Below are 22,929 nucleotides of genomic sequence, written 5' to 3'. Positions count from 1 at the left end.
TCCACACAATTATATTAACTACCTAAACTATCGTTGTCATCATTATCATATAAGCCTTGTCCCAACCATATGGTTTTGGCTATATGAATCATGTCCTGTCATTCTATTATGTTCAGTGCCACATCCTTTGTTAAATTATGGAACCTTAAATCATTTCTCACTACGTCAACCCATGTCCTTTTTGGTCTGCCACTAGCTCTTCTAACTCCTTCAGCTTGTAGCAACTGGTACTGTATGTAGTCTTCTCTGCACATAAAAAAACCATCTTAGTTTACTTTCCCTCATTTTATCACCTATCTACTCCTAGGTTCCTTCAATTAAGTTATTTTCAATCCTATCCATTCTAACTTTTCCATTCATCCTTCTCAACATTCATTTTTCTGCCACTCATTTTTTGGAAATGTTGTTTCCTGACTGCCCTGCACTGTGCTCCATACAACATTGGTCATTGGCAGTCTTGTAGAGGAAAGGAAATTCCATGGGTTTTCAGATTCACAGTTAAGAAACGTTGTGACCTCATTTTTTGAAAACCCATGGAATTTCCTTTCCTGTATCATAACAATTACAATAAGGTTAATACAAGTTGTTAAGTGGAGTATGTCTGAGATGGTAATGCCTTATCACCCCTGATTGTATCTTTTTTTCCTTTTTTTTAGTGAAATTTCTTTTTTTATTATTATAAAAAAACATCATTGGGACTGGGGGTGTCAATGGACCTGTTTTGGATTGGACCCAGTCTAAACCAAAATCAATTTGGACGGATTGGTCAGACCAATAAGACATATTGAATTGGACCAGTCCTGATTTAATGGTCCAAAGTATTTATTGGATTGGATCGGACCCAGTCCATCCATAATGAATTTATATTAGATTGGGTTGGATTGAGCAAATATCTGGTCCATTGATAGAAGATAAGAACATAGGTGTCAATGGACCAGGTTTGGGTTAGAATTAATCTAAATTAAAACAAATTTGAACAGATTGGATGGTCCAAACATTGAATTGGACCAATCCAAAATGGTCCAAAATATTCATTGGTTTGGATTGGACCTGGTCCATTTGTAATGGACTCACATTGGACTGGAACATTGGACTGGATCGGATGGGACCAAATCCAGTCCAATTGACACCCCTAATTGGGACCACCGGATTAGAATATATTTTACTTAAGACATAGACGAGCCAAGATTCATCCAATCAAACTCATGATACTAGATAGATGACCTTACTCCATCATGTTAGATAAATTACCCATGGCAGCCTACCTGCAAACAACGCAGCCACTAATCCCAGTTGCTGGTGCTTTAAAAACTCGTGTCAACCTTATGGTAATTGGTCCCACACCATTTGCAGATTCACCACAAATCGTATTTCTACCAAGCCTGGCTTTATCCTTGTTAGAATGCTCGAGTCAGGGGTATTTTGGTCATTCTGGTTTATCTTCTTGAAAGTGAAAGGTCTATTGTATCTGAGTTTAAGTTGTGTCTCATCTTATATGAGGGACAAAACTGTCTTTCTTGTAACTCTAAGTTTTATGAATAAAATTCATGTGGGTCGGCTAGGAGAGCAATTTTTCACATTCTCTCTTCTAGTCTGACCGAACACTCTTCTTCTTCTTTCTCTTTTCTTTCTTCTTCCTTCTTCTCTACTTTGACCTAGAATCAACTAGGGTTTATTCACATGGTATCAGAGTTGTAAGGTTGTATCTTTATTTCTTTCTTGTTGCTGTTTTCTTTCTGGGTTCGCCGCCAACTTTCACAGTCATCTTCTTCTTTTTCGACTGACCTGAGTGGAGGTTCGATAAGGGGCTGAAAAGGAGTTGTCGTTTTGTGGGCCTGGAGGTGAGAATGCCTCCGGTTGTTGCTGTGGTGGTCGTTGAAGTGGTATACTAAACCCTCTATTCAGTATCGAAGAGGGCTGAATGTGGATAGGTATGAACACTATTGTTGTTTGTCCAAATAAGGGACTGCGAATGTTTTCTTTTTTCTTCAAAAGTTGGTTGTGGTGATGCTCGGTGTGACTGATATGCATTTCAGTCGTGTTTCTCTGCATTTTTCTTCATATGTATGCTGAAAGAAGAGTTGTCGACTGCTGAAGTTCACAACAACAGTAAATTGGTGGAGGTTGTGTCGTGGTGATTGGTGGTGGTGGTGGTTGTGTCCTAGACCTTGTGTGTAATCAGTTCTGCAGTGTGCAGTCCAAGTATTTGATGTGAAGACTGAATGATTTCAGTCTTAGTGTGTTGATGGTGAATGGTTCTGCAGTGTGCAGCCCAGGTGTTTGATGTGAAGACTGAGTGATTTCAGCCTTAGTGTGTGGTGTGTAATGTGTATTTAAAGAAGCTGGGGTTGGTGGTGTTATAAGTGAGATAAGCCTTGTGAAAGAGTGTGAGGTTGTGTTGTATATTTGAAGGTGAAATAATTGAGATGGCTTCTTCCGTAGATGGGAATGACAACAAAACCAGCATCATGCTTTCTTCAGATTATATAAGTGTTCAAATGACATCCATCAAGTTGAATGGTGAGAACTATGTACCATGGGCAAAATCTGTAGAGGTGTTCTTGAAGGCCAAGAGGAAAGTAAAACATGTGAGGGAGGAGAAACCTTCCTCTAATTCCCCTGTGTTGAGTGATTGGGAACAAGATGATGCACAGATAATGACATGGCTTTGGAACAGCATGGAACCAAAGATTAGTGTGAACTTCATGTTCCTAGATACAACCAAAGAGATCTGGGATCATGCTAAAAAATTGTACTCTGGACAAGACAACACAACTAGGGTATATCAGTTATACCAAGAGTACTTCAATTTGAAGCAGGGAAGTCAAAGCTTAGAGGAGTATTATGCAAGTTTGAGGAACATCCACAATGAGCTAAATGTGTATCACCCTCTAACATCAGATGTCCAGATCCAACAAAAGCAACGTGAACAACTTGATGTGACTAGGTTTCTTGTGGGCTTGAAGGTTGAGTATGAGCCTATCAGAGCACAGATATTGGGGGGATCAGCTCTCCCTTCACTTGAAGAAGTTTTTGCCCATCTTAAAAGGACATCCATTGAGCCGGTGGAACATTCTTCCTTCTCTGATAGATCTGGTTTGGTAGTGACTAAAGGGAGAGGCCGTGGAAATAGAAGTGGTGGTGGCAGCAGTGGCCCTCCAAGCAACCGTGGTGGACACATGTTTAACCGGGCTAGTGGCCGGACTGGAGGCCGAGAGTCAGGGGGAGGCCGTGGAAGAGGAAGGAGTAATGCTCAGAGAAAATGTACACATTGTGGCTTAGAGGGGCACACAGTTAATTTCTGCTATGATTTGCATGGTCCACTCAACACTTGGGCTAACCATGCTACATCTAAGAGTAGTAGCACAATTACTGAAAGCCAGCAAACAGCCTCAACCCCCTCCACACCCGCTTGTGCTTCCGGGCAGGAAATGGTGAGTGTACCACGGGCAGTATATGAGCAGTTCCTTCAAACATCTCAGCAGAACACAACTACACTTGCCCATTCAGGTATGACTTGCTTAGCTTCCAAAGCCTCACCCTGGATCATTGATTCTGGAGCCTCAGACCATATGTCTGGGACTCTTGAAGTATTTTCTTCCCTTTCTCGCTCCTCCACATCTCAGTCAGTTACTCTTGCTAATGGCTCTACATCTCCTATTTGTGGTGTTGGTGATTGTTAGAGTTAGCCGAATAAGGGTAGATTAGTCAACTCACCTTGGTTAAGTTATGAGCTTATGTGGCAGTCTTATTAGAGGTTCTCTGTCCCATACTTAAGTAGGGGCAGTTTAGTCCTTGTACATTTAATTAGAAGCCTAATCACTATTAAGAGGTCGACTGATAGGGTTTAGCTATCAGGTTCGACAGTTCTTTCATCTTCTTCTTCTTCTCCTTCTCTTTCTTCTTATCCTTACTGGTTCGGACTACTGTAGCTACAGTAGAAACATGGCATCAGAGCGTGACAACTTCAGATCGTGACCTGTTTCAGTTCGTGACAACTTCAATTCGTGCTTCAGTTCTCTCCTTTTCTTCTCTGGGCTGTCAATGGAGAAAAGTGGTTCGTCCCAAGCCTGAAACATCACAGCTCTTCTTTTTTCTGGTGCACAGAACCTCCTTTCCTAAGAAAACAACTTCAGCAGTGAATGGTTGGCTGAAGCTCTCAAACGAAGGTTGGTTATCTCTCCTCTGTGTGCTGTTGGTATTTCTGGGTTGAAAATCTTCAAGAACTTGAGAGGACTGATCAGAACCTAGAGAACTAGGTTGGTTGTTGCCCTGGTTCTTGGAAAAATTCCAAGAACAGGCTGTGTTTACAGTGACCAAATGGTGTAAGGGCTGCTACTGTAGGTGGCCGAATGGTGCAAGGTGTAATGCAATGGTACTAGTTGAGTTTTTGTTGGTCTTGTGATGCCCTCTTAAAAGCGTTAAAGCAGGTCTGTATTGTGTGTGACAGCTATGGCTGTGTGGTGGTGCTTGTGATGCACAAACTCTGTTGAGTAGTTGTAAGAGAGCTTGCATGTGGTTAGTAAGTGCTGAATTAATGTCGGTGTAGTTTGTGTTTTTTTTTTGTGAAATCAGTAGTGGTGTGGTTAAGAACAAAGGCGTGTGTATCTATCATTGTGTTTAGGGACTGCCGTAGGTTCTGGAACATCAAACTCTTGACAGCAGCACTTAGTTGGTGATTGGGAATTCAGATTAGAGGCAGCATTGAAAGAGTATCATGGCAGCAATGGGAGATGGCTGTAGTGATCAGAAACCTAGTGTGGTGGTTTCCTCTGACTATCTAGGTGTACAGATGACCTCAATTAAACTGAATGGTGAGAACTATGTTCCATGGGCCAAGTCGGTGGAAGTTTTTCACAAGGCAAAGAGAAAAGTGAAGCATGTGAAAGAAGATAAACCACCGGCTGACTCTCTAGGGTTTGATGATTGGGAACAGGAGGATGCTCAAATCATGACATGGCTATGGAACAGTATGGAACCCAAAATAAGTGCCAACTTCATGTTCTTAGATACAGCTAAGGACATATGGGAACATGCCAAGAAACTGTATTCTGGGCAAGATAATACTACAAGGGTATATCAGCTCTATCAGGAGTACTTTGGTCTGCAACAAGGAAATAAAACCCTAGAAGAGTACTATGCCAGTATGAAGAACCTCAGAAATGAACTCAATGTCTATCATCCTCTCACTCCAGATGTTAAGGTTCAGCAACAACAGAGGGAACAACTAGATGTCACAAGGTTCTTAGTGGGGTTGAAATCAGAGTATGAACCAGTTAGGGCCCAAATATTGGGGGGCTCTACCCTTCCTACACTTGAGGAAGTGTTTGCTTGGCTTCACAGGATTTCTTTGGGACAGACAAAGAATCCCACACAGTCTGATAGATCAGCTTTTGTGACAACCAGAGGAGGTGGACGTGGTACGAAAGGGGGAGGACATGCCTCCCGAGGAGGTCTTGGTGGTTCCATATTTGGTCGTGGTAGTGGTTGTGACTCAGGGGGAGGTCGTGGCAAAGAAAAAGGCAGCTCTACAAGGAAGTGTACCCAATGTGGCAAGGAAGGACATTCCGTAAATTTCTGTTATGATCTTCATGGCCGCCCTCCCTCTAAATGGGTCAATCATGCTGTTGCTGGTGGGGTTGATGTCAGTGATAATCAACAGGCAGACCTAACTCCTTCCACATCTACATCTGTTTTCGGAAGGGAGATGGTGAGTGTACCGCGTGATGAGTATGAGCGGTTCCTTCAGTCCACTTCACAGCACACTATTGCTACTCTTGCCCACTCAGGTATAGCTTGCCTGTCATCTAAAACCTCTCATTGGATTATTGACTCTGGAGCCTCTGATCACATGACCGGGACTCCAGGTGTGTTCTCTTCTCTCTCTAAAACTTCCACATCTCAAACTGTTACCCTTGCCAATGGTTCCTCCTCTCCCATCTGTGGTGTTGGCAATGTTGACATGGCTTCTCTTTCTTTATCATCTGTTCTCTATGTCCCTAAGTTTCCATTCAATCTTATGTCTGTTAGTAAATTAACCAAGACTCTTAACTGCTCTGTTACTTTTTTCCCTTCCTCTTGTGTTTTTCAGGATCTCAGGACGGGGAAGAAGATTGGTGGGGGGCATGAAGCTGGTGGATTGTATTACCTTGACAGTGGTGGATCGTCAGTTGCACTTCAGACATCACTCACTCCTCTACAGTGGCATTGTCGACTGGGACATCCTTCTCTCAAGGCACTCAAGATACTAGTTCCGTCTTTGAGTCATTTGTCAGTGTTACAGTGTGAGTCATGTCAGTTTGGGAAACATCGTCGTGTTTCCTTCAGTCCTAGAGTTGAAAGTCGTATGTTGAGTCCTTTTGCTTTGGTTCATTCAGATGTTTGGGGCCCGATCAAAATAGTCTTATAATGGTTACAAGTATTTTGTCACTTTTATTGATGATTATTCAAGAATTACATGGATTTATTTAATGAAAGAAAGGAGTGAATTATTTTCCATTTTTCAAAAATTCCATGCTGAAATACGTACACAATTTGGTGTTCCAATCAAAGTTCTTCGTTCAGATAATGGTCGTAAATATTTTCTAACTTCCTTTCAACAGTATTTAGAACAGCATGGCATCATTCATCAAACTTCTTGTGCATCCACTCCTCAACAAAATGGGGTGGCCGAACGGAAGAACCGTCATCTCCTTGAAACAGCTCAGTCTATTCTTCATCATATGAGTGTTCCTAAACGGTTTTGGAGTGATGTTGTACTTACTGCGTGTTTCCTCATTAATCGGATGCCCTCCTTTATTCTTCATGGTCGGTCTCCCTTCTCTACCTTGTTCCCCACCTTGTCTCCCTTTCCATTAACACCTCGTATCTTTGGCTGTGTGTGCTTTGTTCACAATCTGAGTCCTGGAATAGACAAGTTGGATGCACGCTCCATTAAGTGTGTCTTTCTTGGCTACTCTCGGACTCAAAAAGGGTACAAGTGTTACAATCCCATTACTCGGAAGTGCTATGTCTGTCCTGATGTCACCTTTTTTGAGTCTGTTCCCTTCTTCTCAAGAACTGAAGTATCTTCGTCTCCACCTTTACTTCCTCTTCCTCTTTTGGTCAGTGATCCCGTTCCGGGTGTTCCTGTTGGAGTTGACTCGTCACCTCATCCAGTGCAGATCCCTACTGAACGACCACCAATTCGGTAAGTGTATACACGTCGAACGACACCGGCCCCTCCTCCAGCTTCTACCTTGTCCGCGGATCCTGTTGTTGCTCCTGTTGCTGAACCTTCAGGACTTGACCTACCCATTGCCTTATGGAAAGGTAAACGTAGTTCTACTCTCCATCCCATTTCCAATTTTGTTTCAGTATCTCGCCTTTCCGCCTCACATCGCCAATTTGTTTCACTATTGTCATCTATTTCCATACCTAACAATGTCCAAGAGGCTCTTAGTTCACCTGGGTGGAGGTAGGCAATGGAGGAGGAACTCTATGCTCTTCAGCATACTCACACGTGGGAGCTCACTACTCTTCCTCCTGGTAAGCATGTTGTGGGTTGTAAATGGGTGTATACTGTTAAATACTTGCCAGATGGTAGTGTGGAGCGTCTGAAAGCCAGACTTTTTGCTAAAGGGTATTCACAGTTGTATGGAGTGGACTATATGGAGACCTTCTCTCCAGTGGCTAAGATTAGCTCTGTCCGTGTGTTAATTTCCCTAGCAGTTATGTATGATTGGCCCTTATTTCAACTTGACATAAAAAATGCCTTCCTTCATGGTGACCTTATAGAGGAGGTATATATGGAGCAACCACTTGGGTTTGTTGCTCAGGGGGAGGCTGGTAAGGTGTGCAGACTGAAAAAGGCAATTTATGGGTTGAAACAATCGCCTCATGCTTGGTTCGGGAAGTTTAGTGAAGTGGTGAAGAATTTTGGAATGAAACAATGCCAGGTTGATCACTCAGTGTTCAGCTATGACTCAGAAGCTGGAAAGATTTTATTAGTGGTCTATGTGGATGATATTGTCATAACTGGCAGTGACAAATTGGGGATCGACAAACTCAAGGTCTTTCTGCAAAATCATTTTCAAACAAAAGACCTTGGGACATTGAAGTATTTCTTGGGTATAGAAGTTGCTAGATCAAGACAAGGTGTAAACCTGTGCCAAAGAAAATATGTTCTCGATCTATTGGACGAAACAGGACTGTTAGGTGCAAAACCGGCTGAGACTCCTATGGAACCAAATGTTAAGTTGAGCAGTGATACAGGGGAAATATTTGATGATCCTGGAAGGTATAGACGACTAGTGGGGAAGCTGAACTATTTGACTATCACGAGACCAGACATCTCCTTTGCAGTCAGTGTGGTGAGCCAATTTATGCAGAACCCTCGTATATCTCACTGGGATGCAGTTCTTAGAATTGTAAGATATTTGAAGGGAGCTCCGGGCCGTGGGCTATTGTATAAACCAGGAGGAAAACTTGAAGTAGTTGGGTACACGGATGCAGATTAAGCGGGCTCTGTGTCTGATAGAAGATCTACTACAGGTTACTACACATTTCTTGGAGGAAATCTTGAGACGTGGAAGAGTAAAAAGCAGACGGTTGTGGCTAGAAGCAGTGCTGAAGCCGAGTACAGAGCCATGGCACACACTACATGTGAATTAGTGTGGTTGAGGAATCTCCTACAAGAAATCGGGTTCCACATGGATAAACCTATGAAGTTGTACTGTGACAATCAAGCTGCGCTCCATATCTCATCCAACCCTGTTTTTCATGAGAGAAGAAAGCACATAGAGATTGATTGCCACTTTGTGAGGGAGAAGGTTCTTACTGGAGAGATAAGCACAAAACATGTAAGCTCAGGTGATCAGTGGGCAGATTTGTTTACAAAAGCCTTAAGCTCTGGGAGAGTGAACTATATATGTAATAAGCTGGGATTATATGGCATATATTCTCTAGCTTGAGGGGGAGTGTTAGAGTTATCCGAATAAGGGTAGATTAGTCAACTCACCTTGGTTAAGTTATGAGCTTATGTGGCAGTCTTATTAAAGGTTCTCTGTCCCATACTTAAGTAGGGACAGTTTAGTCCTTGTACATTTAATTAGAAGCCTAATCACTATTAAGAGGTCGACTGATAGGGTTTAGCTATCAGGTTCGACAATTCTTTCATCTTCTTCTTCTTCTCTTTCTTCTTCTCCTTATTGGTTCGGACTACTGTAGCTACAATAAAAACAGTGATGTTGATTTCTCCTCCTTGTCTTTAGCATCTGTTTTATATGTTCCTAAGTTCCCGTTTAACTTTATGTATGTTAGCAGATTAACCAAGTCTCTTAATTGTTCTGTAACCTTCTATCCCTCTTCTTGTGTGTTTCAGGATCTCAAGACGGGGAAGAAGATTGGTAGAGGGGATGAAGCAGGTGGTTTGTATTACCTTGATGGTGGTGGCCCCCCAGTGGCTTTTCAGTTGTTTCTTACTCCTCTCTAATGGCACTGTAGACTCGATCATCCCTCTCTCAAGGCTTTGAAGCTGCTAGTTCCTTCTTTGAGTCATCTTTCATCATTAGATCGTGAGTCATGTCAGTTGGGAAAACATCATCGAGTCTCATTTAGTCCAAGAATTGAGAGTCATGTCTCAAGTCCTTTTGATTTAGTTCATTCTGATGTATGGGGTTCAGTTAAAATTGTGTTATACAATGGGTTTAAGTACTTTGTAACCTTTGTTGATGACTTTTCAAGGATGACATGGATCTATCTTATGAAAGACCGTAGTGAATACTTCGCTCTGATAATGCCAAAAAATACATCTCTTCACCATTTCAGCAATACCTAGAACATCATGGAATAAGTCATCAAACTTCTTGTGCCTACACCCCACAACAAAATGGTGTAGCTGAACGGAAAAATAGACATCTTCTTAAAACTGCTTGGTCCTTGATGATCAATATGCATGTCCCAAAGCATTTTTGGAGTGATGCTGTTCTTACATCCTGTTTTTTGATAAATCGGATGCCCATGTCAATCCTTGGAAGCCAATCCCCTTTCTCCGTGTTGTTTCCCACTTTGTCTCCATTTCCTCTCACACCAAGAGTCTTTGGCTGTGTTTGTTTTGTTCAACACTTGGGGCCTGGAGTAGAAAAGCTAGATGCTCGAGCTACGAAGTGTATTTTCTTGGCTACTTGAGGACTCAAAAAGGGTATAAGTGTTATAACCCAAAATTTCATAAATCGTTTGTGTGCTCTGATGTCACCTTCTTTGAATCAGTTCCATTTTTCTCAGATGTCGGGGTCTCTTCTTCTCCCTCTGTGGTTCCTCTTCCTGTACCGATTATGAACCCTCTCCCCGTAGCTCCCATTCCTACTGCAGATGCACATCATATGCCTGTTACTACAGAGAGGCTGCCAATTACTCAAGTGTATACCCGCAGAAGTGCTTCGGCCCCTCCTCCACTTCAGCACCTGTCGACAAATCTTGCTACTGCTCCTTCTCCCTCAGATCTTGATCTTCCTATTGCTTTGCGAAAAGGTAAACGTACTTGTACTTCTCATCCCATTTCAGACTATGTTTCCACTGCTCACCTTTCTATTTCTCATTGCAAGTTTATATCATTACTCTCATCGGTTCCCATTCCCAAGACTGTACAGGAAGCCCTTACCTCCCTAGGGTGGCGGCAAGCCATAGAAGAAGAACTCTCTGCTTTACAACATAATCACACGTGGGAACTCACCACCCTTTCTCCTGGTAAGCACACTGTTGGGTGTAAATGGATCTATACAGTGAAGCATCTTCCTGATGGCAGTGTGGAACGATTGAAGGCACGGTTAGTGGCCAAGGGCTATTCTCAGTTATATGGTGTGGACTATATGGAGACATTCTCTCCTGTGGCTAAAATTGGTTCAATTCGGGTGTTGATCTCATTAGCTGTTATGTATGATTGGCCTCTCGTGCAACTTGACATAAAAAATGCCTTCCTACATGGTGATCTTGTTGAGGAGGTGTATATGGAGCAACCGCCAGGGTTTGTTGCTCAGGGGGAGGCTGGTAAGGTGTGCAGGCTCAAAAAGGCAATCTATGGACTGAAACAATCTCCACGTGCATGGTTTGGCAGGTTCAGTGAAGTGGTGAAGGCCTTTGGGATGAAACAGTGTCAGGTTGATCATTCTGTGTTCAGCTATAACTCAAAGGATGGGACAATCTTGCTAGTCGTGTATGTGGATGATATTGTCATAACTGGAAGTGACAACAATGGCATTGACAGGCTGAAAAAATTCTTACAGGACCACTTCAATACGAAAGATCTGGGGAAGCTAAAGTATTTCCTAGGAATTGAGGTTGCGAGGTCAAAACAGGGGATCAACCTATGTCGGAGAAAATATGTTCTTGATCTACTTGAAGAAACTGGGTTGTTAGGTGCTAAACCAGTAGAGACTCCTATGGAACTCAATGCCAAGTTAAGTGTGGATGCAGGTGAAGAGTTTGATGATCCTGGAAGATACAGAAGGTTGGTGGGAAAGTTGAACTATCTGACCATTACCCGACCAGATATATCATTTGCTGTAAGTGTGGTGAGACAATTTATGCAACATCCCCGGGTTCCTCACTGGGAAGCTGTTTTGAGAATTGTTAGGTACCTAAAGGGTGCTCTCCAGGTTGTGGTTTGTTATACCAAAAGGGGGGAACTCTTGAGATAGTAGGGTACACAGATACTGACTGGGCTGATTCTATATCAGACAGGAGGTCAACCACAAGGTATTGTACCTTCCTGGGTGGCAATCTTGTAACTTGGAAGAGCAAGAAACAAACAGTGGTGGCAAGAAGTAGTGCAGAAGCAGAGTACAGGGCTATGGCCCATACCACATGTGAACTAGTATGGCTGAAGAACTTACTACAGGAGATGGGGTTCTCAATTGACAAACCCATGAAACTATACTATGATAACCAAGCTGTTGTTCACATCTCATCCAATCCCGTCTTCCATGAAAGAACTAAACATATTGAGGTGGATTGTCACTTTGTGAGAGAGAAAGTGATAAGTGGGGTAATAACTACATCTCACGTGAGCTCAGGAAATCAGTGGGCAGATCTCTTCACAAAGGGATTGTCTCGGGGAAGAATAGATTACATTTGTAACAAGCTGGGACTATATGATATATACTCTCCAGCTTTAGGGAGAGTGTTAGAATGCTCGAGTCAGGGGTATTTTGGTCATTCTGGTTTATCTTCTTGAAAGTGAAAGGTCTATTGTATCTGAGTTTAAGTTATGTGTCCCATCTTATATGAGGGACAAAACTGTTTTTCTTGTAACTCCAAGTTTTATGAATAAAATTCAAGTGGGTCGGCTAGGAGAGCGATTTTTCACATTCTCTCTTCTAGTCTGGCCGAACACTCTTCTTCTTCTTTCTCTTTTATTTCTTCTTCCTTCTTCTCTACTTTGACCTAGAATCAACTAGGGTTTATTCACAATCCTTACAATGTGGACAATGCCAGTCACCTTCTGGTACACACTGTAATTCCAAACAAGCTGCAAGTGGAAGCAAAGAAAGATGAGTTGGCAAAAGAGATGAATTATAATATTACATAAGCATAAATAGAGCCTATATATTAAGCATTAAAACAAAATATAACAAAGCATCATTACCAAGTGAAATATCTATCCAAAATTGCAAAAACAAAAGGACACATGACATTTGAAAACTGTCTACCTGCATATTATCTACTTAAATCACAAAAATAGTAAAACAATGGATACAAACTAAACCATATTCAACAGTCAATGCCTAATATACAGAAATAGAAGAAAGCTAAATCATGGATCAGGGTTGGATGTTTTTAGAGCTGGCTAAACAAGGTCACTTTAGTCTTTTAACTCTTATTTATTAAGTTGTGTTTTGTCTATTCTGTCTTGCTTTAAGTTACATGTTCCCACACTTAAGTAGGGGCGTAATAGTCTTTGTAATCTATAGCAAATCTATATAAGGTTGAGGTCATCTGGGTGAGAACTTTCTCCAGTCCAGATCATTATTTTCCTTTCTCTCTTCTTCTCCTCCTCTCTTTCTTTTCCTTCTTTCTCTTTAACCTAGGACTGTAACACAAGGACCGAAGCATTAAAACAGATGTGATCAACCAATCATCTATTTGACAGTGGCAGCTCTTGGTTGGTTTGTAGGGGCTGTTGCTTGATGCAATGGCAAACTCTTGGGTTGACAAGTATAAAAATGTGACTCTGTGTCTGACAATGACCACTTCATGCTTAAATGCTGGAAGTTAGTTATGCATCTAGCAGTGTTTTAAAAGGCGCTGGAGGTGAATAGGGATTTATTGTATTGGGCTCAGTTGTAAGTTGTAAAGTGCTATCTTTGTTGGGAGAGGTTGCATCTCATGCCTCTCCAAGGGATGCTTGTAATGTTTGAAAATTTTTGATATTAATGAATTCATTAACTTATAAAAACAGAAGAAGAATTGCAATTTCACTGACCCAAGACCTGTAAGTTTTGAAGGGAATGTTTACACAACTTTTTCTCAGTAACTGGGATGATACCCCACAAAACAACTTTTTTATGGGGATTAAATTGTATAAATATGAACTGCCAGTTTCAGGTTTTCCTACTTTTGATTCTGTAAAAATGAATCACCTCTTCCTCCAGAATATCTTAGTGAAACTTGTGTGTTTTGTCAGGGTGTATCTGAGCTTGATTTGCTTAACACATTTTATTCAATTTGTTAATACATTCAGTCTTCTTCCTTGGGCTATCCTGTATCTTAAAAAAAAAGTCTTTGATTCTTTTAAGTTAAATTTAGGCATCGCGCAATGCAAATACTGATGGAAGACTAATCTTTTTCCATTTGTGATTGATAAACGTTAATGAATTAATGGTATTGCCCTATTGAAAGGGCATCAAAGGCCAAAATAAGAAACCTAGTAGCAAGAAGACTACAAGAAACATGAAAAGAAAGTAAATTTTCACCATATCAACGAAGCAGTGTTTTTAATAAATAAATAAAAAAAAACAGAAGGGTGAAAACTATGACACAATGTGCAGCTCAGGTACCACAATGCACTGCTTATGTATAAGGCATTTTTCCAGGGTTAACACCAAAAACCATCTGATAGACAATATACCACATCTTCCTAGTAATCTGAGCAAATTCCTAGGCAACAAGTAAATACCTAGGCAATAAGACATGCTAGGTGATCACCTTATGGTATATTAAGAATGATGTACAAATGGTACAGCCATGGCACATTGCACCAAATCACATAAAATTGATCAAGAAGAAAATCTTTTTATTTTCAGACAGATTTTGGAGAAGCATACCCATGGCATATAACCAAAACATCTTAAAGTTGTTTATTGTTGTTGTATTCCTTTGCCTAATTTCAAGCTAAGGTGCCTCTTGTTTTTTTTTTTTTGTTTACTGAGATTTTCCAGTAAAATATCTATTTCCATTGTTTTCTTCATTCTCTTAACTTCTAATTTAATGATTTATACAAAAAATAGATTTCTTAAACTAGTCATAAAAAAGGTCATTACCCAATGTTGGTCCCAGCAATCTGGGGCCTTGGGAGGGATAGACTGGACAGAGTCCTAACATTTGGCTCTTTTTTTTTGTTGCACAGAGTGACCACTCACAGACTCAAACCCATGTTCTCAAACTTGCCAGCCCAATATTTTACCTTTACACCAAGTAATGGTATTTGTTTTCCTATTTTCCTTTAGTATGGCATGAGAACATAAAAAAGGTAATGCTAACATTCAAACTGTACCAAAAAGAAGAAAAAAAGAAACAATCCACTTATATAACCTGAAACAGGACAAATCCACAGAAACATCATTTTGCCACAATATATACACCTGTATGAAAGGCTGAGGACATCCATCACAAAGCATCAATTCCCCCCCCCCCCATCTCCACATACTGTACATATATCATCACTGTCACTAGCAGCAAATTTTGTCCATTTGCTAATGACATGGATACATCGTGGAGTGAAAATTCACTAGATGTATAGATGTGACGGTAGCTGCAAAGAACAGAAAAATGTTAAAAATAAAGAAAAACATGTATTGACCATTAACAGGTAATGACAGTATTTCATAGGTACTCACAGTTGACGCCTAGTTGCCCATCCAGCATGAGCTTCAAACTGCGAGGGGCTAATCTGTCCACAGAAAAATATATAAAAAAGGTGAGTTCATCTTCTTGAAACAAAAATTCTTGGATGAAATCAATAAAATGATATGATCTTACCTCATTATTACAACAACTACACACTATACCATTTCCCTGTTTATAGCCCTCAAGCAATCTCTGCAGAACATATAGGGACATCTCAGATGTGTGTATTTTCAACAAGAATTATTCACACCAAGAACCAGTCAGCAACATAAAAATAGACTAAACCAACACCTGTCCCTTGGAATAGTAAGCTAAGTCTGCTCCATCTGGAAGCCCATTTGGCAAGAAAGATAACTGATGTAGATCATTGTCCCTGTGAACAGAAAACAATAAACTGCTAAACCCATTCAATCATAGCTAAAAGGTGCACTATTACTCAATAATGTGGTTCTGATCTTTTTTATTCTGGTTATAGAAAACCAGAATGTTATACCTACCTCTTCTTGCCCGCAGCTTCAGTGGTATTCTTCTGTTGTGTACCTGAGTTACAAATATTGGAATTTGTCCTAACAATAAATAGGAAGTCAATAACTCAAACGATAAAGAGAGACAAAGAAATCATCTTGACAGCTCCAGATTTCTCTAAGAACCAAGAACCAGAAGCAACTATCCAGTCACTTCAACTGAAAATGCATCACCTAGGCCACCAACTCCTCATGTTGGAGTCTCATGCATTTAAAATCATGGTGACTGATTAGAAGCCAGTTGATTAGCAAAGCAAAGGCATGACCCAGGCATTGAAGTACCAAAAGAAGAGTGATCACCTAACTTCCATTTCATCATCATCTAAGCCTTGCCCTAACATCATCTAACTCCAATTTTTAAGAAATTCCTTCGTGAGTGCACACTCACAAGCCCGTTGATTTATATAAAAGCCTTGGAAAAGGGGACCTTAAAACAGTTGAAATAATTTCAGAATGATGATATTTACTCTCCAAAAATGTTACTAACACTTATCTCTTTCTTCATAGTATTTTTTTTTCATAATGGTGGAATGAGCTAGCACTTACCAGTTATTGTCTCCTATCTTCTTAGATATTTATTTTCTTTTTAGGTTCTCCCACAAAAGAATTTCTTATCTGTATACTGTGTTTCTTTCCTTTCCCTTTCGATGTTTTACTATTCCTCATTATTAATCTACTATTATATTCTATTTCTTTGCAACTAGTATTAAATTTCAGCTACCTAAGCAATATCAACTTCTATGAGCACATTAACTTGAAGATTAGACAAAAACACATGGGGGAGAGGGGGAAGAATTAAAAAAGATTGCTAACATTTTGCCTTTTGCTTCATCAAACTCTTGGTATGAAACTTCTGTGCATAGTAACTTGAACCACAGTTGTTGTTTCTCGTGTGTTGACTGGGGCAGCTGAAAGTTTCAATCCAGAAAGAATGTTAGTCACTAGACAAAAAAAAAAGGAAAGGAAGAAAGAATGGGAAAAAAAAGATAACATGCAGACCACTATGCGAATTTGGGGATCAAAAGTCATCAAGGCTATGTTTGGTTTGATGCAAAAAGGGCCATCACCCAATGTTGGTCCCAGCTATAATGTTTGGTTAGATAAAAAATGATACAAACGAAAATTGATCAACTTTTCTCACCCTTTTCCACATCCAGAAAAGCTTTCATGGCAAACTCTTCTCCCACAGCCACAAAGTAGAGACCCAATAAATTGCTAACCTGTACTTCTCTCCCAACCACTTTATTCAGATCCATTTTTATCTCAGCTGGCCTTGTTTGATCTAAAACATGTTCATCCTCACTCTCCCCTACCTCTGAAACTTCTCCATCCCGTCCCATTCTATCATCAACAACGGCTAAACTGACAACTCAGAAAGCTCTCTTACCTGATCCACATCCTTCAATTGTACAAAAACTTGATCTCCAACTTGTAGTGAATCTTCCAAGTTTTCCTTGTTTTGTTTGCCTTTTTTTTTATAAATAAAGTATCATATTCCATTAATTCAAAGATTGGTTACATGAAAACCCCCTTAGAGAGATGCAAGGTGCCGCCTCTCCAAACAGAAAAGACATAAACTACATCAAAGAGTACAAGAATGTTAAAACAAAAACTACAGTTGCACCCCGAACAATGTTTTCCTATTTGTCCCTTGTTTTGCCAAGACGTCAGCAAATGCATTAGTTGATCTCCCAACCCACTGTGGTGTTACAACATATTCCTTATCAGCCACTTGAATTTCTTTAACTCATTTTTGTAGCCCCACATGATATCCTCTGCATTATTTAACCAGTCCACCACTGTCTTAGAGTCCCCTTCAACCAGAAGCTGCTCCATACCCATTTCTTTTATGAGAAGTATTCCTTGTATTGCAGCTAACAATTCTACCCGAATAGAGTTCCCAACACCTAATGGGCCAGAGTAGAGCAAGAGTCAACTTCTCCAGCCTCCCAACCCAGAGGTCAGAGGGCCTCGGGTTGCCCTGGGTACTCCCATCAAAATTCCGCTTCAGTGAACCGTGAGGAGGGGGTCCCAGCTTGTTTCTCCCTTTCAGTCTTTTCGTTAATTTGTTGAGCATTTGCTCTTTGGAAAGATTCTGGAAAGGATGGAATAGGATATTTGTTAAGATATATGAAACCCAAAATCATTTCCAATTAAGAGACCAGTAGTTCATTTCCTGTCTCCCTCTTCCCCTGGAAAGGGTAACTGACCTGATATGCATGAGAGTGGAACTACCAACATAAAAAGCCAGATTGATGTCTAGGTAAGACATGCATACAACTTCACATCAAAGATAGAACCCTTTGTTCCATCACAAACACAGGTATGCTGCCCTTTGTATAACATATTGAGTCAGAAAGTAACTCGTACGGTTGCCTCACCTTTCCAAGCCAGGTAGCGCTTCTCATTGACTGATGTACCGGCAACTGCATAAATCACATCTAGCGACAAGTGGAGAGGTGTGATCCTTAGCTCTTGGACGATACCATGAATTGACTTCCCATTTTCCAGGAAAATGTTATCATTAGGATGTTAAGATGTTTAGTTCTGCAACCAGCATGCTGCTCAAACTCAGGCATTACGAACCTGCAAAGATCATCTGAATGTCTTGTAAACAAAGCAAGTGCCATAAGAATTTTCCTTGACAGAACCACTGGGAATTAAATATTACCAACTTACTTAGGAGAAGTTACATAAAGGACAGCCGCACAAATATCCCCCACCTTGTATAACTCCAAGAAGCTCTTTCTGATAAGCATCCCGACCAACGAGAATGTCAGTAAAAGAAGAAAGCAATGGAACATAAGTAGATAACATACAAGGTGAGAAACTTACTTCCCTTGCAAATGAAATATACTTCACAGTAGCTCCTTCGAGAATACCAGTTGATAACAACTTTCTCACGTTTGTAGCGTAACCAACCTTCTTAGACATCTGTAAATCTATTACCCTTACAGGGTCACATTGAGGTTCTCAGACTTCTTCTTTTTGCCTCTGTAAGAGAGGTCATTGTCCATAGCCTTCCTCATATGCTGACCCACTGAAAAGAGAGTGCCATTGTTATAAACTTATAATCTTCCTTGCTCTTGCTGAACTTGAATATTAATCTTCTAACTCCAGATGAGCAAACAGGGTTTGGAGCTTCCATTATGACTTGAGACATATAGATACAGAAGGAACCTTTTTACTATGTTCCTCATCGGCTTTGGTCAGTGCATGTCCCGTTCGAACAGCCTATTCAGCCTGGAATATTTTCGTACCTATACAGTTTATTTATTCGAGTTCGGCTTCAGTCAAGGCAAAACCCATTCGAGCAGTTTTTACCGCCTTCCATTGAGAATATCTTCGTATATGTAAAGTTGCAAATGTTCAAACGGGCGTTGCACTGATTGACATCCGGAGTCTCTTTGGCTTGCTTCTTCTTGGGAACGGTTCTGGTTCAGTAGTACTTATGCAGGGGATGATCACGTTTTGATTCAATTCTTGAATAACTCTCGTGCGTCATCCCGCCACCTTTTCATTCAAAGTATGAACATGTATCAACTCTTATAGAACGATACTTATCCTTCCGAGACCCCTCGATATGCTCTTATAATGGGTGTATCAGAGGTTTGACTGGTTTAGAGGGTAGAGGAGAGTTAAACCAACCCCTTGAATCAGTTGCAAAAAATAATAATAATAATAAAAATATGTATGGATTTGCCCAATATACCCCTACCGGCATATCAATATATTTGAAGCTTGATTCAAAACTCGTTCCCTAGAAAGAGAAATACCAACAAAGAATATCCAAATAAGGAATTAACGTGATTCAGACTTCAGCTAAAAAATAAGAAAGGGCGAAAATATAAGAAAAGTAATTAAACACGCTCTCTACTCTCCCCTTGAAACCTTAAAAATCAGAACAACACGAGAAAGCAAAGGAGTGGCAATAACCCAATCTAAAACCCGACACGAGAGAGATAATGTCGAAAGCATAACGTGACGTGTAGAAGAAACGACTAACGAGAATATGGGAAGTTTTTTTTCGGGAGAATGATTGTTCAATCCACCACAATTTTTAGTTCCACCGTACAGGTGGGATGAATCTTGAAAGTGGAATGATATTAAATCCACAAGTAGGATACGGTTTATAGGGAGTTATTAGTAGATTATAGGAGTCTATAATTTCAGATTCTGAATCCTAACCGTGGGATGATGTCAAATCCCCGGGCAGGATGTGATTTATAGGGGAGGGGGCTAGTAGTAGACTATGGGGGGCTGTAAGTTGTAATTTCAGAATTTTGTAGTGGGTTACAGTGTATTTCTCCGTTTTTTTCTTCAAGGGTACACGAAATTAAAATTGGCGTTTTTACAGGTTATCCATTATTGTGGATCCATTCGCTGCTGACATGTCATTTGTATAGCGTTGGTGGGATCTCGTATCAGTGATTATTGTTATCGTGTGAAAATTTCCGCTGACGTGTCGAGCATATGAGCGGATTGAGATTAGGGCTAATCATTCTTGGTCCGGCCTGGCCCAGCCCGCAAATTTCCAGGCTTGACCCAGAATTTTGTGTATAGCCCAGGCCCAAGCCCGGAAATATAGGGCCGACCCAACCCACAATATGTATATTAAATATAAAAGTTTTATAGTTTATTAACTTTATTTTAGCATATAAATAAATATTTATGAATTGCCCTCATAAGCAAAGCTTTATATAGGTGAAGGCTTTGCCTTCCTTCTCATTCCCTAAGTAATAGGGACTTTGGAAAAACACTCAATAGTTGCATTAATTATTTAGTGTTGTTACAAGTCCCACATTGTTCAAGATTGAGAATGAAGGCCTTGCCTTCCTCTATAAAGGGATAGATAATTCAAGCCAATTCAAGTCTAACAATTAAATGATGGTCATACGTTGTTTTTTGTGCCATATGTCTAAAACATAGCTAAGCCCAATTTAACTTTGGATTGTCTATTTGTTTTTGTATGTATTACATTTACCTATTATTTAATTTAAAATGTTCAATAAATTAAAATTTATTATTTGATTTCATGGGCTTAAAGTCTTTACTTGTTACGCCCATAAAGCCTGTAAGCCCAGTCTTGGCCTGTGTAGGGCCAGGCTTAGGCTTTAGGCCTGGGGTGCAGGCTGGACGGGCCTGGGTCCAGGCCTAGCTTAAAGTCCTTATCATTGGATTTGGTGTTAAGCCCGGGCCATAATCAGCCTTAATTGAGATCTCCTACAAACAAAATACATTCCAACAAAGATGAGATTGGTGCCCCACATACACATTTCAGTGTGTGTGGTGAACATCTCCCATACTTGTCATGGGGAGATGTTCCAATACATAGGTGGGAGGTGCTGTGGGATGCCAATCTGATCTCATTCCAATGCCCTTCCAATGTGAAATGTGATCTGACACCACACATCTCATACATGATGGGTCCAATCTCATGATAGGATATTAGGATGTGCGGTATCACATCATGTTGGAAAGGGTATTTGAACATATTTTATTGACAATGGCAGAGGAATCCTAATTCCATTTGAGCCAATCAGACAACATGATGCAGGTGGATACTGAAATTCTAAATGACTGAATTAGATGAGAGTTAAATGAACATGATCTGCTTGCGGGAAAAAAATGTCGAACTGTTCCAACAAGTTTTGACTCCAAATCTACTCCTTACACTGATCTTACTTCGTGTCCTGACCCCACATTAAGAACATCTCCCATACTTTTTTTTGAAAGACAGAACATCTCCAATACTTATATTTATTATTCATGGGGAGATGTTTCCAATACACTGTGGGATAAGTGTGAGGAGCAAATCTCAACTCACAAGTTTCAATATGATCTGTGTCTGAAGACACAATGGGTCCCAATCTTATGGGTGATCTTTTTTTATAGGTAAAGATGGTGGTGGATCTCATCCCATGGTGAGATGTTTCACAAAAAGTATGTTGAAACTTTGAAGCATGTTGAGACTTGGGACATAGGATTAAACATAGATCATATTGGCGCCCCACAACACATTCCAACCATGTGCAGCTGAGATGTGCATGTGGGGCGTCTATGAGGTGCATCCATAGAACATGCCCCATATGTACAATCTCAGCATGCATTGGGAACATCCCTATACTTGCAATGCGAAGATTTTTCAATACACAACTAGATTATGTGGTGGGACACGTGTGGGACACACTCTGTGGGAGACAGGATCTGCTCCTCACACTTGAGCGCCTCACATACATATCCACCGTGCATTGAAAACATCTCCTGTGAATAATAACATAAAAATACGAAAGATGTTCCCAATGTATGGTAGGATGTGCGTGTGAGGCGCCCTCTATGAGGAGCAGATCCAGTCTCACACTGTGGGGCACCCATGCGAACTCAGGTTAAACTATTCTGCAACAGATAACCTGGAAGCCCATCAATGAAAGGCCACCTGAAGTGCAATTGTGATGTAGTAGTTGATGCTTGATATCGGCAATAGCCAATATGTAGGCGTGAACTGAATTGATGTTACTGGTTTTTACAATTCCCTATACCAATCAGTTTTTCTAGGTTAATCGAAAGCCAAACTGATGTTTCAGTTTTTTCAAAGATACTAAATCAATCTTTTTTTTCTTTAAGGCTATGTTTGGTTTAAAGGAAAAGGTAGGGAAAGGAAATAAAAGGTAGAAAAATCTATACAAGTTTTGTAAATGTTTCTTTTCCTTTCCCTTCTTTTTCCTTCCTTTTCCTATTTTTTCTTTCAAACCAAACACAGCCTGACTGTATTTTTCTGGTTCAGTTCAGTTTTTTTATAATATACACCTACGTAGGAGTGCCATTCAAACAATCTTGGTATAGCAGACCCTTTATAAGCGCATTCAAAGCAGATTGGTGATTTGGCCGTTAGTAAGCACATTCACAGGTTTTTTAGCTGTCGCTGACTGATCGTTGGACTGATTATCCGCCACTCGACTTATGATCTTGCATCCAACCAATTTGCTATGTCTTTGTGGTTGTGGTTACCTCCGGCAAATCTTCAGCCTATTCATTCGTTGCTTCATGTACTACATTCACGGTGTCATTTGCTCGGATGTGATTCATTCATTGTGTCGTTTAAAATAATAAATAATTTTATTAATTATTATAAATTATTATTAATTTTTATTAATGAATATAGTAAATTACTATTAATAAATAATTTTATTAATTATTATAAATTACTATTAATTATTATTCTTTGGGGGATTTCCGTGTTGGAAGGGCTATTAAAATTCCTATTTGCTCTCCTGTGGAAGTGGAAGCCCAAGCTGCTCTAGCT

The 22,929-nt window shown here is 40.3% G+C and overlaps 1 pseudogene across 1 annotated transcript in view; it reads right to left on the bottom strand.

The window, feature by feature from the left end:
• The window catches only part of LOC104594595 (increased DNA methylation 1-like), a 38,275-nt pseudogene extending 19,358 nt beyond the window's left edge, over positions 1 to 18,917 (bottom strand). The window contains exons 1-11 of the transcript XR_016082851.1: positions 18,462 to 18,917; positions 18,306 to 18,374; positions 18,008 to 18,212; positions 16,440 to 16,534; positions 15,600 to 15,668; positions 15,394 to 15,475; positions 15,235 to 15,294; positions 15,093 to 15,145; positions 14,838 to 15,007; positions 12,421 to 12,505; positions 1,266 to 1,373 (exon numbers count right to left, since the gene is read on the bottom strand). The product of XR_016082851.1 is annotated as an increased DNA methylation 1-like (transcript). The remainder of the gene's footprint in view (positions 1 to 1,265; positions 1,374 to 12,420; positions 12,506 to 14,837; positions 15,008 to 15,092; positions 15,146 to 15,234; positions 15,295 to 15,393; positions 15,476 to 15,599; positions 15,669 to 16,439; positions 16,535 to 18,007; positions 18,213 to 18,305; positions 18,375 to 18,461) is intronic.
• Between the last annotated feature and the right edge of the window lie 4,012 nt (positions 18,918 to 22,929).

Source organism: Nelumbo nucifera, chromosome 2 (assembly GCF_055504915.1).
Source record: "Nelumbo nucifera cultivar China Antique chromosome 2, China Antique-T2T, whole genome shotgun sequence".
Taxonomy (NCBI): domain Eukaryota; kingdom Viridiplantae; phylum Streptophyta; class Magnoliopsida; order Proteales; family Nelumbonaceae; genus Nelumbo; species Nelumbo nucifera.
Note: the sequence above shows the minus strand (reverse complement) of the source record. Positions and strands in the feature narration are given on the sequence as shown.